Here is a 17,983-nt window from a genome sequence, read left to right as displayed (position 1 = left end):
TCAGTTTTAAAACTCTTGTTTATTTTTTTATTATTATTTTATTATTATTATATATATATATTTTTTTTTTTTTTTTTTGACATATTAGAGTGAAATGCTTTTACAGAGGGAATTCTGGGTATCTATTTTTGTCACTCCATAATTCAGAAAATACTTTGAACAGCCAGCAAACAATATATTTTCACAATTTTGGGGGGAATAAAATGTGTAAAATCAAGAAAATCCTATATGAACCTATATGATCCTATATGAATTTTACCCTCGGTAAAAACCATCAGAATGTTTTCTTTCCATTAGTCTAATAATAATAATAATAATAATAAATAATCAGTTATTTTACATAAATGGGTTCCTCATCCTTTGGCTGCCAGTCAGAGGGAAGACGTCTGCTGTGTCCAGCTGTGACAGGAGCGTCTGGTGCAAATGGGAATCCGTGCTTTGAGAACACACACAAACACAAACAAAAGCCGTTTTACATCTTGTGAAAACATTTATTTTTCTGTGATAAATGGTTAATAATCAGTTAACATTAAGGGATGTGTGCACGATCACATGCATATTATTTCACTGACAAAAAAGAAGATTATCAAGTCATTGAGAATAAAATTAGTATGTGAATGATTAACCTAAAAAAATACATTTAATTAAGTATATTATTATCACTGTTTTGTAAAATTAATCAACAGAAAAATTAAATATACACTTAGTTTATGAAAATATATATTTAATTTAATGGTGCATGAATGGCTTATAAACGTATAGGTTTTAAAGAGGGTTTTAGAACTTAAGTACATCTTTGTATATCATTTCATTTTCTTGTCCATTAAATATATTGAATGCTCTGATAAGCATTTATGATAAATACTTGAATGTAATTTCAGTTGAAAGGTGTATAGCATGTATTTAAATGGTTTCTATTTACACATTCACAATGAAGTTGCAATTTAATATTAATTTCAAATACACCAACTTTGTAATACTGAATATGTGCTTTAGTACATTGTGTTAGTCAGCACTTCAAAACAAATGTGTTTATTCAATGCATGCAAATAGTTAATAAAATGATTTAAAATACATGTTAAATGTTTAATTTTAAATGGATATTGAGAGGGTGACTTTTAACATGTCCTTTTAAATCATTAATACAGTTTTTTTTTTTTTATTATTATTATTTTTATATATTTAAAGTGCACAACAAGTATCAATACAATTAAGCAGGAAATTCAAAACGTGGTTGTGGTGTTTGAAAAAAAAAATAATACAGTTTACAGAACATTTTAATAATGAACTGTATAAACAGATGAAGGCATTCTTTTATCTCACAAGAACATTTTGAACAACAACAACTCATATTTTCACATATGACTTTTCATGAATCTTACCATGGTAACATAGATGTCGTTTGAACTGTTGGGAGGACTGTTCACATCTGCCAGATCAGGCATAGAGCTGTACCCCACCTGAGACACAAAACAAGCTGAAAAGTCATCTTCAAAACCCATACAACAACCAACAAAAATAAAAATAGATAAACATTCCAGAATCAAACCTCAACCACTGTTTTATTCAATTAACCATTAAGCATAAATGAATGCAAATGTATTTAGTAATTGACCTTATTAAGTACAGAAAGGAAAGAGAGGAAATGAGAGCAGACGTGCAGAAGGAAGTTGTAAAGATAGTGTGTTACTTTGTAAGCCATTCTCTTGTCTTCTTTCTCAGTGCTGGTTTTAACTTCTTCTATATTTTGCCTAAAATAAAATGAAGCACAACATGAAGCCAAAAAAATATATATATATATTCTCACAAGCTGCTATATCTCTCTGTGATCTGACAATGACTTACTTTGAGTTGTTTTCTTTCTGGGTTGATCTGCAAGCCTTCCTCCCCAAAAACACGGTTCCAATTAGTAACACAAACCCAGACACTGACGCCAGGGGCAGCCACCACGGAGGAGGTTCCTGCAGATGATTCACATCTGGACTGTTTTTCCTGCCCAGTACTGAAGAAAATAAAGGGGGAAATTGAGTTTGGAGCTCTTATACAAACTAATCCACATAAAGAAGCCTTTAAAATATTAGTATTGTATAAACTTTAACAGGTGTTTACTGTATGCTATGCATCACAACTGTTATTTTATTTTATTTTTAGCAAGCTGATATCTGAACACATAATCCAAAGATGTCTCAATAAGTAATATGCAAAAAAAAAAAAAAAAAGGAGTCTTTAATATTTAAATGTTTTTGAAAGAAGTCTGTTATGCTCACTAAATTAAAAACTGAATTAAAACAGAATTTTCAGCAGCCGTTACTCAGTGGCACATGAGCATACAGAAATACTGTAACAAATGTATATTTCATGCTAGTTAATACATTAATGTAAAAAAAAAAAAAAAAATCACACCTTATTGCAAAGTGTTACCAGTAACTTAGAACAAATAAATGGTGGAGAAAAAAATAAAATAAAAATAAATAAATAAAATCTACCTGATCGCACAAAAAGGTGTGTTTGATTCTTGTGGAATCTGCCATTGAGACGCAATCTACACAAATAAGTTCCATTGTTCTCATGGGTCACGGATGAGAGATGTATATCAAAACTTCCTAATATGACATCTCCCTGAAAAAATACACCAGGAAGTGGTACAGTTCGATTTCTGATGTAGTAGATGATAGTTTTTGGCTCAGAGGAGATATCCTGTGTTTAAAAAAAAAAATACAAAAAGTGCCAGACACTTAGGTTTAAGTTATTATTATTATTATTATTATTATTATTATTATTATTATGAATAAGAATAAGAAATTGTTGTATAAAAAGAGCAAAGTATATCTGTGTTGGTCTGTTTCCTTAAAAATAAACCTACTTTGAATTCCCACTCCACGCTAAGAGACATGACATCCAGAGGTCCAGGACATTGACAGAAATTACACGACAAATAGACATCTGTCCCAGCTTTAACCTTCTGGTCTGGACTGGTCATCACACAACCACAGGCTCCATGTACTGTCAACCCAATGAGTGCATATTATTATTATATTAAAATATGCCTGATATAATGAAAATAATGAATTTGTGCTTACCTGTAAAGATAAATACTATGAACAGGTACCACATAACTGAGCATAAATACTTTTTTTTTCTTTATAAGAGAATGCAGAAATATCTATATTTTAAATGAAGAACAGAAATTCCAGGATCCAGAAGAATCTTGTTTATGCACCCTCACAGCTCAACATTTCTTTGCTGCTATCAGGGAAGCGCTACTCTGTTTTCTGGCTCATTCTGCGTGGTTAATTATCAGTGTTTGAAACAGTTACCACTTCCTCTTTGACATGAAAAACATGATCTAACTAATACAGATGTATCTCCTTTGTAGAGTTTTCTCATGTAAACAGCAAACATGAACACAGTTCTTTTGGGGCTATAGTTTCCTTTGACCGGTTCATATCCATCTTATCCTTAAAAATAGTGACAAGTGCATTATTCAAAATATCTGTTTGGTGTTCCAAAGAAGAAAGAAAGTCATTCAGGTTTGTAAATGACATGACTGTTAAAAAAAAAAAAAAAAAAAAAAAAAAAAAAAAAAGGACGTAGTGTCCGTGACCTCACTTGTAGGTTTCTGGAGAGTATTTTTGAAGCCTAAAGTTGGCGGAGCGGGATGTCACCGTCAGATAATTGAAAATGGGCAAAGAGGCGGGACTTGGGTGGAGCTTGTTGCTGAAACCACGTGACAGTAGCAGAAAACCACCTGTCAGACATGTCAGTTAGGCTTAATATAATTTAAACAGATGAGCAGAGCTGGGTAGATTACTTATGAATTGTAATCAGTTACTGATTACAGATTACATGGAAAAAATTGTAATCAGTAATATAATATCTTAGATTACACATTTTTGGTAAAGTAATCCGATTACTTTTGGATTACATTTAGATTACATTTGAGCTAACCCTTATTTGATATCACCTTATTTGACATCATCTTGTACTTTTTATACTATATATATATATATATTTAGCAAAAAAAGCCACTATAGTATACCTTATTTGTCAAGTGCAATATATGGACAGTTAATACTTAGAAAATACTCACACTAATTTACCTTGCTGTTAGAGTTTGCTAGTAACACTGTAAAAAAAAAAAAAAAAAAATCACATCTTATGATTTTAAAGCATATTTAAAAAACAATATTGAAAAACGTGAAATTCACAGCAATATCACTACTAGGTAAAATATTTAATCTAAAAAAACAAGAAAAAAAAAAAAGTGAATAAGACTGTATCAATGAAAAAACATCAAACAATATAGCTACTGTCACAGCCACACCTTCTACACTCCCGGAATCGGACACTTACGCCACACCCACTCGTCCCCAATCACCCGAATTCTGAACTCCTGTGCATCATCACCAGAACCACATATAAAGCCATCAGTCACCATCACTCATCGTCTGGTCTTGCACCGATCTCCTCACTTGCCTGAACGCCATTATTAAACCTACCTGAACTCTTGAACCCTCTTCATCCTCGTCAGTCTTCCTGTCCCCATCGTCTTCATCTGAGCACCATCTGGATCACCGTTCACCATAAGGGAAGTTGTGTTGTCACCGTTCTATCCACGTGTCAAGATTCACCTGTGTCTGAAACCTCTGATTCACATTAAACTACCTTATCACTGAATCCTCTGTGTCCTCGTCTGTGTCTGACAGCTACACTGCCAACGTGAATTTTGAAAAAGACTAAACTCGCTCAGTGATGACATTTCTATCCATCTCAAACCATTTTAAGTGCAAAGTAACAAATAGGAAAAGACAAACAATAACAACATTACAAAAATGAATATTAAAGAGGATGAAACTCACAGCAATAACATTGCTAATACAGGGCTCCAGATTAAGCTTTTACATGAGCTTGTCCTTCGGACAATCAATCATTTACTTGTCCGAGTAAATAAGTATACTTGTCCGGGGAAAAAAAAAAATGTGTTTGATTTTTGGCACAAATGTAATTTATTCTGAAACGGTCTCATCAGTGCTCTATCAGGTATTACTTTAATTTGTATATTTTTATTTTACTGTCAATACATTATCTGTTATTATGCTGTGTTCACACCAAATGCAAATAGAGCATCAAATTCGCGTCTACCACTTCTAGTTTGCCGCGTCTAGAGCGAAATAGACGCGCATAGAAAGAAGAAGTTTGAAGCAAAATTGACGTGCCTGAGCGAAATCCTAAATTTTGGTCAGTTTACTTGTCCAGTCTGGCAAGTACAATTCTCTTTCACTTGCCCCTTCACAAAATCCACTTGTCCCGGACAAGCGTTGATGTCGAGCCCTGGCTAATATATACAGATAATTTCCAGGTCAAATATTTCATCTCAAAACACTTGAAGTGCATAAGGTAGTAACAATGAAGAAATATCAACATTACAAAAATATTTTAAAGGACATGAAATTCCCAGCAATAACTTTGGTAGGTCAAAGATTTCCATTGACAGCAAATTAATCAATGGTAGGCAGAGTTTACACTGAATAGTGACATTTTGCCATGTCTTTTAAACAAAATGTAATGATGTCTGAACATCCAGTGATTAAAGGCTGCGTTCCCCTCCATATTCCTTGCTGATTTCTTCTGAGCGTGATTCTGACACCCCTCCCCCTCTCGCTGAAAAAACTCGAAGAATCACGAAAGTATGTAAACAGCAGGTTTGTGAGGAAAAATATAAACGTTAAAAAAAAAAGAAACTTAGGAGAATCAATGATTTGTGAACGAATTATTACCATTGTGTAAATAATATGTAATCATGTAATCCATAATAAAGTAACTGTAGTCTGATTACGAGTATTTTAAAAAGTAATTTACTCTAATTGCAAGTACTTGAGTTTTGGAATCTGATTACGTAATCCAGATTACATGTAATCCGTTACTAGCCAGCTCTGCACATGAGTTATAAAAATATTCATCCCTCACAGTTGTCATCAAGGGCAAATTTAGCTATATAGACCAAAGCCACTTTTTGTACCAGGTTATAAAAAATATATTTCTCTGCTTTAAAGTTGGGTATTTTAACATGGGAGGGTCTATGGGATTGACTCCCTTTTGGAGCCAGGCTCTAGCAGCCAGTTGATGAACTGCATATTTATTCACTTCTGTGTTGGTTTCAAGTGAGAGACCGTAAAGTTGCTGCTTGGTAAATGATGACCATAACTTTAAGATATGGATTTCAGTCAAATGAACGCAGTCCACCTTGCACAAACAGTGAAACAAATCTACTTCGCCCTCTAGTGTATCATTAGATGTCAGCTATATTTGAAAAAAAAGCAAAATGCGTTTTCCTCAAGAGAACATAGACATTGATCAAATCACGTTGATAGATTCTTTCTTTCTTTCTTGATTCAGCACTTTTGCTCTTACAAAACATTTAGCCATTTCTGCCGATTGTCAGATGATGATGTCATTACACCGGTCAGAAATTTCATCGGCATTGTAAAATGAATTTTTCATGCATAAAACATGAGCATTATGCTGCAATAGAGACAAAGTTTGTTGTCAAATTGAAACAGTGCTTATACACCAGCAATCTGAATCACTTATGATTGAATCTTTGAATTATTCATCTGATCAGTGAGTCTATTCATGAGTAAGAGAATATATAATCAATTCTTTGTTACTGAACACATGCAATGGCCAGATGTTTGAACTGAACAAGACTTTAATATGTATTCTCTAATCAGAGTGATTGTATTAGGCAAGATGCAACAGTGGCAGTATTCACTGGATGTATTGCTGTTTGGAAATATGTGCCAGCTGCAGCATCTAGTGACATTTGTAAATGCTAATAACAAAGACTGTTGATTTTCTCAATACCCTTTATGTATATGCAGTGTGACACTTTTTGGTGGTTACTGAATTAATTCCTTGAGAAAGTAAAATGATGACAATAAGATATTCATACTCCTGCAATGGTTTATGTTACCATTTATACACCTTCTCTCAGGGCAGATAATTAAACCAATCTTTACAGCTAATCTACGTTTAATGGTAAAGTTAATCCAAAATGAAAATGTAAATGTAATTTATTACAAAAACTAATACAAACACTTATGCATGCATTAAAAAAATCAGGAGAGAAATATGCACATAGTGAATCAGTAGAGGAATATGCACGTAGTAGCAGAGGATCCATTGGTGAGCAAGTGATGAAATGCTACATTTCTCCAAATCTGTTCTGATAAAGAAACAAAGTCAGCTGTATCTTGGATTGGCTGAGGGTGCATACATTTTTTTTTTCTTTTGGTGAACTATTCCTTTAATGAAAACAGAATATACAGATGCATTTAAATAAAGTAGATAGTCGTGGAAAAGCTCATATATTTTAGTAATTTAACTCAAATTGTGGAATTTGTATATTAAATAATTTAAATGCACACAGACTAAAGTAGTTTAAGTCTTTGGTTCTTTTAATTGTGATGATTTTGGTTCTCATTTAACAAAAATCCACCAGTTCACCATCTCAAAAAATTAGAATATGGTGACATGCCAATCAGCTTATCAACTCCAAACACCTGCAAAGGTTTCCCGAGCTTTCAAAATGGTCTCAGAAAAGTTTGGTTCACTAGGCTACACAATCATAGGGAAGATTTCTGATCTGACAGTTGTCCAGAAGACAATCATTCACAAGGAGGGTAAGCCACAAACATTCACTGCCAGAGTGCTGTATCCAAGTATGTTAACAAAGTTAAGTGAAAGGAAAAAGTGTGGAAGAAAAAGATGCACAGGATTGCCAAGCAAATCAATTCAAGAATTTGAATGAACTTCACAAGGAATGGACTGAGGCTGGGGTCAAAGCATACAGACATGTCAAGTAATTTGGTTACAGTTTTCATATCCCTCTTGTTAAGCCACTCCTGAACCACAGACAATATCAGAGGCGTCTTACCTGGGCTAAGTAGAAGAAGAACTGGACTATTTCCCAGTGGTCCATGATCCATAGTTTCAGATTAGAGCAAATTGTGTATTTAATTTGGAATCCAAGGTCCTGGCGTCTGGAGGAAGGTTGGAGAATCTCATAGCCCAAGTTGCTTGAAGACCAGTGTTAAGTTTCCACAGTTTGTGATAATTTGTGGTGCAATGTCATCTGCTGGTGTTGGTCCATTGTGTTTTTTTGAGTCACTGCACCCGTTTACCAAGATATTTTGGATAACTTCATGCTTCCTTCTGCTGACCAGCTTTTTGAAGATCCTGATTTTCCATCAGGATTTGGCACCTGTCCACACTGCTAAAAGCACCAAAAGTTGGTTAAATGACCATGGTGTTGGTGTGCTTGACTGGCCAGCAAACTCACCAAACCTGAACCCCAGAGAGAATCTATGGGCTAATATCAAGAGGAAGATGAGAAACAAGAGACCAGAAAATGCAGATGAGCTTAAGGCCACTGTCAAAAAAAAACTGGGCTTCCAGACCACCTCAGAGTCAGCAGTGCCACAAACTGATCACCTCCATGCCACACCAAATTGAGGAAATGATTAAAGCAAAAGGAGCCCCTACCATGTATTGAATACATGAACGGTAAATTAACATACTTTCCAGAAGGCCAACAATTCATTAAAAATGTTTTTATTTTATTTTTTATTGGACTTTTTTATTGAGCGTCTCCGTTAATTGTCATCAGCAACAGCTGTCTGTCACTCATTACTCATCCCTATATAATGGCTTGTCTAACGTCTTGTGTTCATGAGAGCGTTGTTTCCTCTTTGTAACCTGTACCTTGCTTTCTTGTGTGTTTCTGCGTTGAATGTCCGTGTTTTCCCCCGGAACCCCGTCCACTCTTCGCAACCACCATCAAGCAACACTACTTACCTTCGGGTCTCGCACTTGCTTCCAGCTCCTCCTTCACCCAGTCATCACAATGTCAAAATCATCACAATTAAAATAACCAAAGACTTAAACTATTTCAGGATGTGTGCATTTAATTTAATACACACAATTTGAGTTCAATTACTAAAATAAATAAACTTTCCCACAACATTCTAATTTATTGAGATGCACCAGTATGTTGCTGACATGCAAATGTAGATGATCATATGTTAATATATTCATCTGTTTGACAGCAGAGAGAGCCCTTTTTAATATTATTATTATTATTATTTTTTTTTTTTTTTGCAATGTTATTTAAATAAATGGTCTTTTTGCCTTTAAGAATAAAAATAGATCCATCTTCCATACAGTGACTGAAATAGCAAACATCCAGGCAATAAATGAGTCTGTCTTCAGTTTACAGTAACAGTATGTGTTCCTTCCACTGACAGCTTGTTATTTTTTAGGTAACTGGCTGGTCCCATCACAAAGCATACATGTTCAATGTTGTACCTTTAATGCTGCTCATAGATTCACAGTGTGAAGTTGGTAAATTTTGGCATGTGAATTAGTAAAAATTACCAAATGTTTTCTTAAAACTGCTGACATTAATTTCTTAAGAATGTATGTATTTTATCTTCAAGGTACTAGGGAAGGCTGTTGCTCAGCAACTGAGCTCACTCTTGCCCAGAAACAACACTTGTGAGATGTTCGACTCAAGTTATATATAATCCTAGAACAAGTGTCTACAGTATATTATTTTTATATAAACACCCAAATAGACAATGAAAGATTGAAAGATACATATCTGAGAAGGTTCATTTCAGAGAAAGTATATGAATGTTTCACTGACTTGAGTGCACTGGATTAACCATTAAATCAGAAGTTTCTTCGGTTGATGGAAATATTGCAAAGGAGTTGACTTTCTTATCACTCAAGTCTCCTTGACTTTTTTATTTATTTATTTATTATTGCAATTGAAGTGATAAAATTAAAAATACAGAGATATACAAAATAGTGTACATTACAAAAGGGGGGAAATCAGATGTAATTGACAATGTAGATCACAGAAGCATTGAGGTTTCTGACTGGTTTCTCCTGCATCATCCTCTGCTTCACCTTCTTTTCAATATATGGGGGCTTTACACACTGAACTACCCTGCATTATCGTTTTTATAAAACCTGCTTTTAACCCAGTATACTCCAAAAGAACTCTGAATGTGTCTTATGGTTTCTGGCACCAAGACATTAGCAGCAGATCCTTTAAGTTCTGCAAGTTGAGCCTCCCTGGACCGGATTTGGTACAGCACATTCCACAGATGCTCTATCAGACTGAGAAATTTGGAGGAATTTAGAGACCATGGAAAAAACGTCTCAGGTTATGCATGTAACCATAGTTCACGGAGGGAACGAGACGCTGTGTCGGAGGATGCTTTAGGAATGCCCTTCAGTGTAATCGGCTCTGAACCACATGTGTAATCAGTCCAATGGATGAGCGAGACGTTATGGGCAGGGTGACGATCTCATGACAGCACTGAGGAGAAACAGCCACCATGTAACGCGGTGTACATTCCCCAGAGGGGCCTGCCCTCATAATGTCCTGAGCCACAGCATCAGAACTCTCATAGCAGAAGTCTCCTATTAAAAACGACTGGCGAGGATGACCATACTAGCTGCTCTAGAGACCTCTGTAGAGGTAGAGAGCCTCCTAGTACTGCTACGTTTCTGGGCATGGAAGGAAGCACTCGCTGGCAGGGTTGGCAGACTGATCTCTTGAGGCCACTGAGGAGAGATGTGCACTGAGTAATGCAGTGTAAACAATCTTCCCCAGAGGGAGCTGGTCATCAAAAAGTCCTAGGCCTTAGGCGTCACAATGAAGACTATAAAGTAAGAATGATGGTCCACAAAACCGTCTTCTGCTATAAGCCTTCAGCCTGGGAGTGCCACTCTGACTCTAGACTCTGCGGAGTACGAGAAGTGACACAACTAGTACGAGGGGCTGGAACGCAGTAAGGATGGGACCCTTCCTGACTGCCTGAATCTGCTCAGAGAAAGAGAGGTAAACACAATGCTCTTACTCGAGAGCCCCTGTTTATCTGATGTATCATAGTCAGATAAGTATTTAATTTTATTCTTCAGAATTAAATGAAGTCAAACAACCAGATGACTAAACACGGTCTGATGTAGAAAGATTCACGTGAAAAATGAAATGATGTAATATACTCTACATGTTGCCTCGGCAGCGAACGAGCAGCTTAGTCAAACTAACGACATCAATCTCCTCAAATAAAGTTTGCTGCTGCAGTGAGCTCTCACTCAGAGGTAGAAGTAACCGCAGCACAGGCATCCAAGCATCCAAGCATCGAGAACAAGCTTTAGATCTAGGGAACACAGGTGGAGATAGGAAAAGCCATCTCCAACCAGTCCACCATCTCCATCTCTGTTGCCACCATGCCTCAGCAGCATCGGGGTGCAATCACAAGATCACATGCACGGACACACTCCTCGGAGCGTGCCCTACGAGAGCATAGCACTTAACAGTGGATAAAGAACAATCAGCCCCCGAGTGCCAACTGCTCGAGTTCCACTCCCCATTAATACTGCTCATTATAATATTAGGCATAATATGCATGTGTAACTGATGCTTGTGCAACTGATGCTTGGGCAACTAGCGAGCTTATTGAGCAGGCACCGGATCTGGTGGTTGAGAAAAAAGATAGGGACTTGCCCGTCTACATTCTTTCCACCGGATCCAAAAGCGAAACCCATGAGCACAGCCACTGCTATGCATCTGCGAAAGCAGAAACACCAGTAAAGTCTCCCTTCTCGTAGAGAGCCTTCTGAGAGTGAAGCAATGCAGTAACAAACGCTTGCATCGTGGTACGTCAACTCCCTCGAAAAGTTGATTCTGTGTGTTTCGCTCTCAAGCAGACAACACACAAACTGCGTGTGTCCCTACACCAATATCTTTTTCTTTCACGGGCAGCGAAAAACTCACAGCCTGAATGCTGCCTGCCTTCTCTTGACTGAAGCTTTGACATAATGGAGCTTATCAGTGGACAAACAACATTAAATAAGACTCACTAACAGATAGCGACTGACACACACACACAGAGCGCTTGCTGAATGACGAAGGCTGATGCCTGTTTCGCCTCACATGCTTTTAAGCTTCCTGGTCACTACTTCATCCCGCCCGTAACGTCTCTCCCATCCATTGGACTGATTACAGACATGGTTCAGAGCTGGTCATGCTGAAGGGCATTCCCAAAGCATCCTCTAACACAGCTTGAAATCCTGAAGAGGAACCTTAAATTCTGTCATGTTCCTCAAACCTCAGAGTGTTATCTTTCTTTTTTTACAGCTAAATTAAGACACTTCCATCAGGAAACACCACTTTAATGAAGGGATGTAAATTGGGTACCACAACAGTCTACTGTACAGGAAGGTGATAAGTATCAAAGTTGCATCTATGCAGGGTGCCAGGTTTCCCAGATAATAACACATGTGTGTGTGTGTGTGTGTGTGTGTGTGTGTGTGTGTGTGTGTGTGTGTATGTGTGTCTGTGTGATACTGTAGATAATCAGATTATCAGGAAGACAATCAGATTTAAAGTAAATAGAATTGTAGGAATGTGCAAGGTTTGTGTTTTTCTCTGTAATGCCAACAGTACTTTTATTCCACAAGGCCAAAGTGCACATATATAGTGTTCATAGTGTTCCTGTAGCTCAAATGGTAGAGCACTGCGCTAGCAAACAAGCAAGCCCAAGGTTGGGGGTTTGATTCCCCTGGAACACATGATATGTAAAAATTGTAAGTCGCTTTGGATAAAAGCATCTGCTTAATGCATAAATTAAAAAATTGGGGTGGTGTTAGCGCAGTGGATAAGACACACGTCTGTGGTGTGGGAGACCCGGGTTCGAATCCACTGTGAGACACCAATGTGTCCCTGAGCAGGACACTTAACCCCTAGTGCCTCCAGAGGCGTGCGACCTCTGACATATATAGCAATTGTAAGTCGCTTTGGAGCGTCAGCTAAATGAATAAATGTAAATGTAATGTAAATGTAAATAAATGTGTATATATATATATATAGTGTGTATATATAGTTACAAGTTGGCTGCCTCCTGCCTAATTATCATCACTTATCATGGGCAACCCATCCTAAATCGCCACCCTTCACCAGGCTCCCGACAGGAGTGGGTGTGTGAGAGAGGAGGGGTGCTGTATGAGCCAGGGCTGGTGGCGTGTGATGGGGCACACTGATGTAAATCGAGCCTCATCACCGCCGCTGTTTAAAAAGCCGAAGACGCCTCTCCTCGAACACACCCTTTCCCCGTGCACGCACACTCGTGTCCTCGTGGGTCCAGGAAGGGTACATTGAGGGATTCCCGCACCACCAGAGACGTGAGCTGCCGGACCCGCAGTCTGGACAAGAACTGCACCCGTTTACATGGCCATCAAGCCAGGATGCCAGGCCGTCGATCCCCATCAAGCACCGCGGCCAGTGAGAGGGATGAAGCCGCTGGAAGAAGCCACCGCTCCTCATGCCCTGGACCCGCTGAGGGGAACGTGTGTGGCCGCCGGACTCTGCCCCTTACCTGGACCCCTCCTTCCTGATCACTGTCCAACCCACACAAACCCTGCAGCACAACGAGGTCCCCAGATCCCCTGGTTGTTTTGCACACATTTTTTTTCATGCCCTGGACCCGCTGAGGGGAACGTGTGTGGCCGCCGGACTCTGCCCCTTACCTGGACCCCTCCTTCCTGATCACTGTCCAACCCACACAAACCCTGCAGCACAACGAGGTCCCCAGATCCCCTGGTTGTTTTGGACACTCTCCCAGTTTGGACACTTTATTTTCCTGTTTTGCTTTAGTTTCTATTAATAAAAGCCTCTCTGAGGCCTGACGCCATGCCCAATGTGTCTGTTGCTCCCCCCACCACAATATTTATACAAAAAAACGTCCACCATTCATAGGACTAGGGCCTCTAATTAAAGATCATGTGAGTTATTTTATGAAACCCTGGATGGTGCAGGCTGATGGATCCTTGACACAAACTAATTATATTCAAGCATTAAACTACTGGACATGAGCTGATTGTTTCATGTTGCATACGCAGCCAATGCGCTTGCTGCTTTACATTTAAATGGCTGGTTAGCTTTCACTGCTCAACATACTGTACATATATGGCTAGAGCTTGCCATAAGCAGTGTATCCTGCTTTAGAAACCTTCCCCAACTACAAATGTATAGATCTGCTACGAGGTGATTAATCTATGCTATAGGGTTATTTAATGTACAGTATGTTATATTTACAGAAGCAATATTTCTTACATGATTACAACAGCATGTTGTGGATTTATTGACAGTATTTTCTTGAAACCTTGAAAGCTTTCCATATAATCTATGTACAGTACATTCATATCTACATTACGTGTGTGTAGGCTAATTTCAGATGCACGTCACACTTAATGTCATGCCCCTGGACTAATTTTGTTGTGTTTTCCAAGTGTGCCGTGTTCCCTTTAATTAGTCATGCCATGCACCAATGTTTTCCCAATTATCCTGTGTTTAAAAGCCCCTGCCCTTTCAGTTTGTTTTGTCAGTTCTACTTGTTGGATGTCTCCCTGGTTTCCTGTCTGTACTTTGGATTATTAAAGACTTATTTGTGTTAATCCCCAGCATTTCCTCATTCCCATCTAAAGAGAGACTGTCAATGAAGAACCGACCAACATATAGTTTATTGCATATTGCCCCTTCGTTTTGATTCAATTTTCTCTCTTTGTTTTTTTTTTTCTTTCCGTTGTGCCTGATGGATCCCCTCCTACACCCGGAATACCTCCTCCTCCTGCTGGAGGGGGGGGGGGGGGGATTTCTCCGGGCCCACAGCAGACTCTTCTGTGTACTGACAAGCCTCACCAACTACACGGACGAAGCCAACTCTTTTGTGGAGTGGACACTGGTGAGAAATGGTTCTGATCCAGAATCCAGCCCACCATCTCCCCGAAGTACAGAGCATAAACCCAAGCCCACCGATGACAGAGAGACATTTCCCATTGTAATCCAAGAACCAGAGCAGTGCCAAGTGACTGCCCCGGAGCTTGAATTGCCCCCTCTCCTATCGCCGTCATCTCTGCTGGTCCCGTCAAGCTCTCCTTCGTCCTTGGTTCATTCGTCCACTCCTGAGTGGGCTTCTGATCCTCCAGTGACATCAATGTAAGGCTGCTATTTATCGACTATATCTCAGCTTTCTATACCATAGTCCCCATCAAGCTGGCTTCTAAACTCATAGACCTTGGTCTAAACTCTTCACTCTACAACTGGACCCCTGTGTAGAGGGGGAACAGCTTCAAGTAACTTGGTGTAAACATCTCTGAGGACCTGACTTGGACTACCCACATTCAAACACAGGTTAATAAAGCCAGAGAAATACTGTAGAGACTTCAGGGTCTCACTTGCAATCCTGAAAACTTTTTAGTGAGGGGCCATAGAAAGTGTACTGACTCACTCATTGTACGAATAACAGTGTTGTATGGGAACCACTCCAGTCAAGACTGCAAAGCCCTGCAGAGAGTTGTACGCTTAGCTGAGCAGATCTCAAGGTCTGCTCTCCCCTCTCTGCAGGACATCTACCTCAAACGCTGCAAAAGCAGAGCTGTTAATATCATCATGGACTCCATTCACCCCAGTAACCATCTTTAAACTTTGCTGCCATCTGGTAAGCGCTTCCGTAGCCTGATGGCAAAAACTGAGAGACTTAGGAGGAGTTTCTTCCCCAGGCTCATAAACTCAAAATCAGCCTCTTAACATCCACTTGTCTCCACTTAATATTCACTTAATGATGTTTTATTAACAAAGTTCGGGAGAAGCACGAGCAGATAATTAACACAGGTGGAGAGCACTCACAATCAATGGTAAGAGGTATATATACAGCAGTCTCACCTCAATTCATTTGACAGTCTCGCAGCATCCCCCCACCACCCCTTCTCCACACTTACCACTTACATAGGGTAGGGGGGAGTACTCTGGGTTCGGGCCGAACTCCGAGCTCGGAGCCCTCCCTCCGGACAGCACGCCAAATACGCATTAAACTTTACCCTCCCAATTGTATGTAAGTGTGAACTCGTGAAATCAGTAAAATATTAATTATTCTCTACCTCACATTGACATACTGACAGTGTCACAACTTGTTTGCACATTTGCCATATTGCACATTCCTGTGTATCTTAATATTTACGACTATAGTATGATGCACATTTGCCTTTTGTACTGTACATTCATGTGTATATTAATATTTAAGACCACAGTTTACTTTCATGCACATTATTTTCTATTCTATATTTAATACTACAGTATACATCTTTTTTTTATATTTTATTCTTATATTTCTGTTTACTTTTATTCTTTCATACCTACATTTATGTATATTTTCATCGGTGTTGTATTCTCTAATAATTGCACTGTCCATGGAGCGGACCTGACTCACATTTCACTGCTGGTTATATATGGTCTATATAATTATATATGTGTGGAATAAAAATCATGAATCCTAAATCTTAAATCTTGAATCTCCAGTGCCCACATGTGAAATTTCCGCCGTGATTCCAGTTCCAAGGGAATGTACACGTTACATTCAAAGGACATTAAAGTGTGCAAGATTTGGATTTAAACTGTATTTATTTACAGTGGCATATTATGTCACATGTCACACTTCTTTAGTTTGTTTATTCTGTGTGTGAATACAGTAGCGCAAATCCCTGAATGAATGTTCCAAAGTAAATAAACGTAAATAAAAGTTCAAAATAAACTTCAATGGAATAAAGTTGCTTCAATGGAATAAAATTTCATCTTTACTGTTCAGTGAACTGATATCAGACTCATTTTAGATAATAAAGTTTATTGTTAAATTGTTAAATGTCCTGCCTCCATTACATATTTTTGTCACGTCATTATAAGTGTTTGATCGCCACATTTGAGCGATCATTGCAATAAAAATAAAAAATAAAATGTTTATGTATATATATTCTGTTTATGTATATACTGTATTCTATGTAAAGTACCAGTCAAATGTTTGGACACACAAATGGGAAATTGTTCAAACTTTCAACTAGTACTGTACTATAATATATAATATAAAAATTAGCCGATATATCGATATAAGCCTTTTTTTTTTTACTTCCTATTTTTGGTATTGTATTGGCCCTCCAAAAAACATATCAGTCATTTTACACTACTGACAGGTTATTGTATAGGCCTTTGCTGCATTCAATAAGATACAGTATTTTGAAGAATGTTGTTAACCAAACAGTTGCTGATAACCAATGCATTTATTTCCCTAAAATATGGCAGTCAATGGCTACTGTCAACTGTTTAGTTACCAACATTCTTCAAAATATCTGCTTTTGTTTTCAACATAAGAAAGGAACTCATTCAGATTAGGAACTAATACTAGGACAGGCACAAGAACAGTTTCTTCGCCCAGGCAATCTACCTCATGAACAGTTAAATGTTCACAATACAAATGTGCAATAACCTTATATTTATGTGTTACCACTTCCATTCTAGTATTTCCCTGAATCTCACTCTATTTTAATCAATTTTTATATATAGCACAGTTGTTCATGCAATTAATTTATTTTTCAATATTTGTCTATTAATATGTGTACTTTTATTTATTTTTGTCTGTGTTGTTGTTGTTGTCTCTGTATACTGGAAGCTTGTGTCACTAAAACAAATTCCTTGGATGAGCAAGCATACTTGGCAAAAAAGCTCTTTCTGATTCTGAACAACATTTATTAATGGATTGTGTTGTAATACCATCACCAACCACTGGAATGCAGTGTGGTACCATTCAAACCCATACTGTAAGCCTTCCTGCAACCAGCCCCCAAAAACAAAACAGATGTTAGCATGTGTGTTGGCAATTTGTTAATAATTTATGAGGAATTAATTAGCATTCTTCTAATTACCCCATGAATATTCCACCAGGCCATTCACAGTGTTGAAGAGTTCTAAATAGGATTAACAATAGTAGTACACGTCCCCCTGCACAAGACCAGGAGAACTCTTTTCTTCAATGTCTTGGATGATCAAGTCTAGTCAGCGCTTTGGAGCTCAGCTGCATTAGTA

The 17,983-nt window shown here is 38.0% G+C and overlaps 1 long non-coding RNA gene across 1 annotated transcript; it reads right to left on the bottom strand.

Annotated features, from left to right (window-relative positions):
• Positions 1-270: 270 nt before the first annotated feature.
• Positions 271-2,062, bottom strand: LOC113059032 (uncharacterized). Its single transcript, XR_003278050.1, has 4 exons — positions 1,846-2,062; positions 1,691-1,751; positions 1,383-1,460; positions 271-436 (listed from the first exon to the last, which is right to left on the bottom strand). It is a non-coding gene; the product is annotated as an uncharacterized LOC113059032 (long non-coding RNA).
• Between the last annotated feature and the right edge of the window lie 15,921 nt (positions 2,063-17,983).

Source organism: Carassius auratus, chromosome 40 (assembly GCF_003368295.1).
Source record: "Carassius auratus strain Wakin chromosome 40, ASM336829v1, whole genome shotgun sequence".
Classification (NCBI taxonomy): Eukaryota; Metazoa; Chordata; class Actinopteri; order Cypriniformes; family Cyprinidae; genus Carassius; species Carassius auratus.
This window is presented reverse-complemented; position numbering and strand designations above follow the sequence as displayed.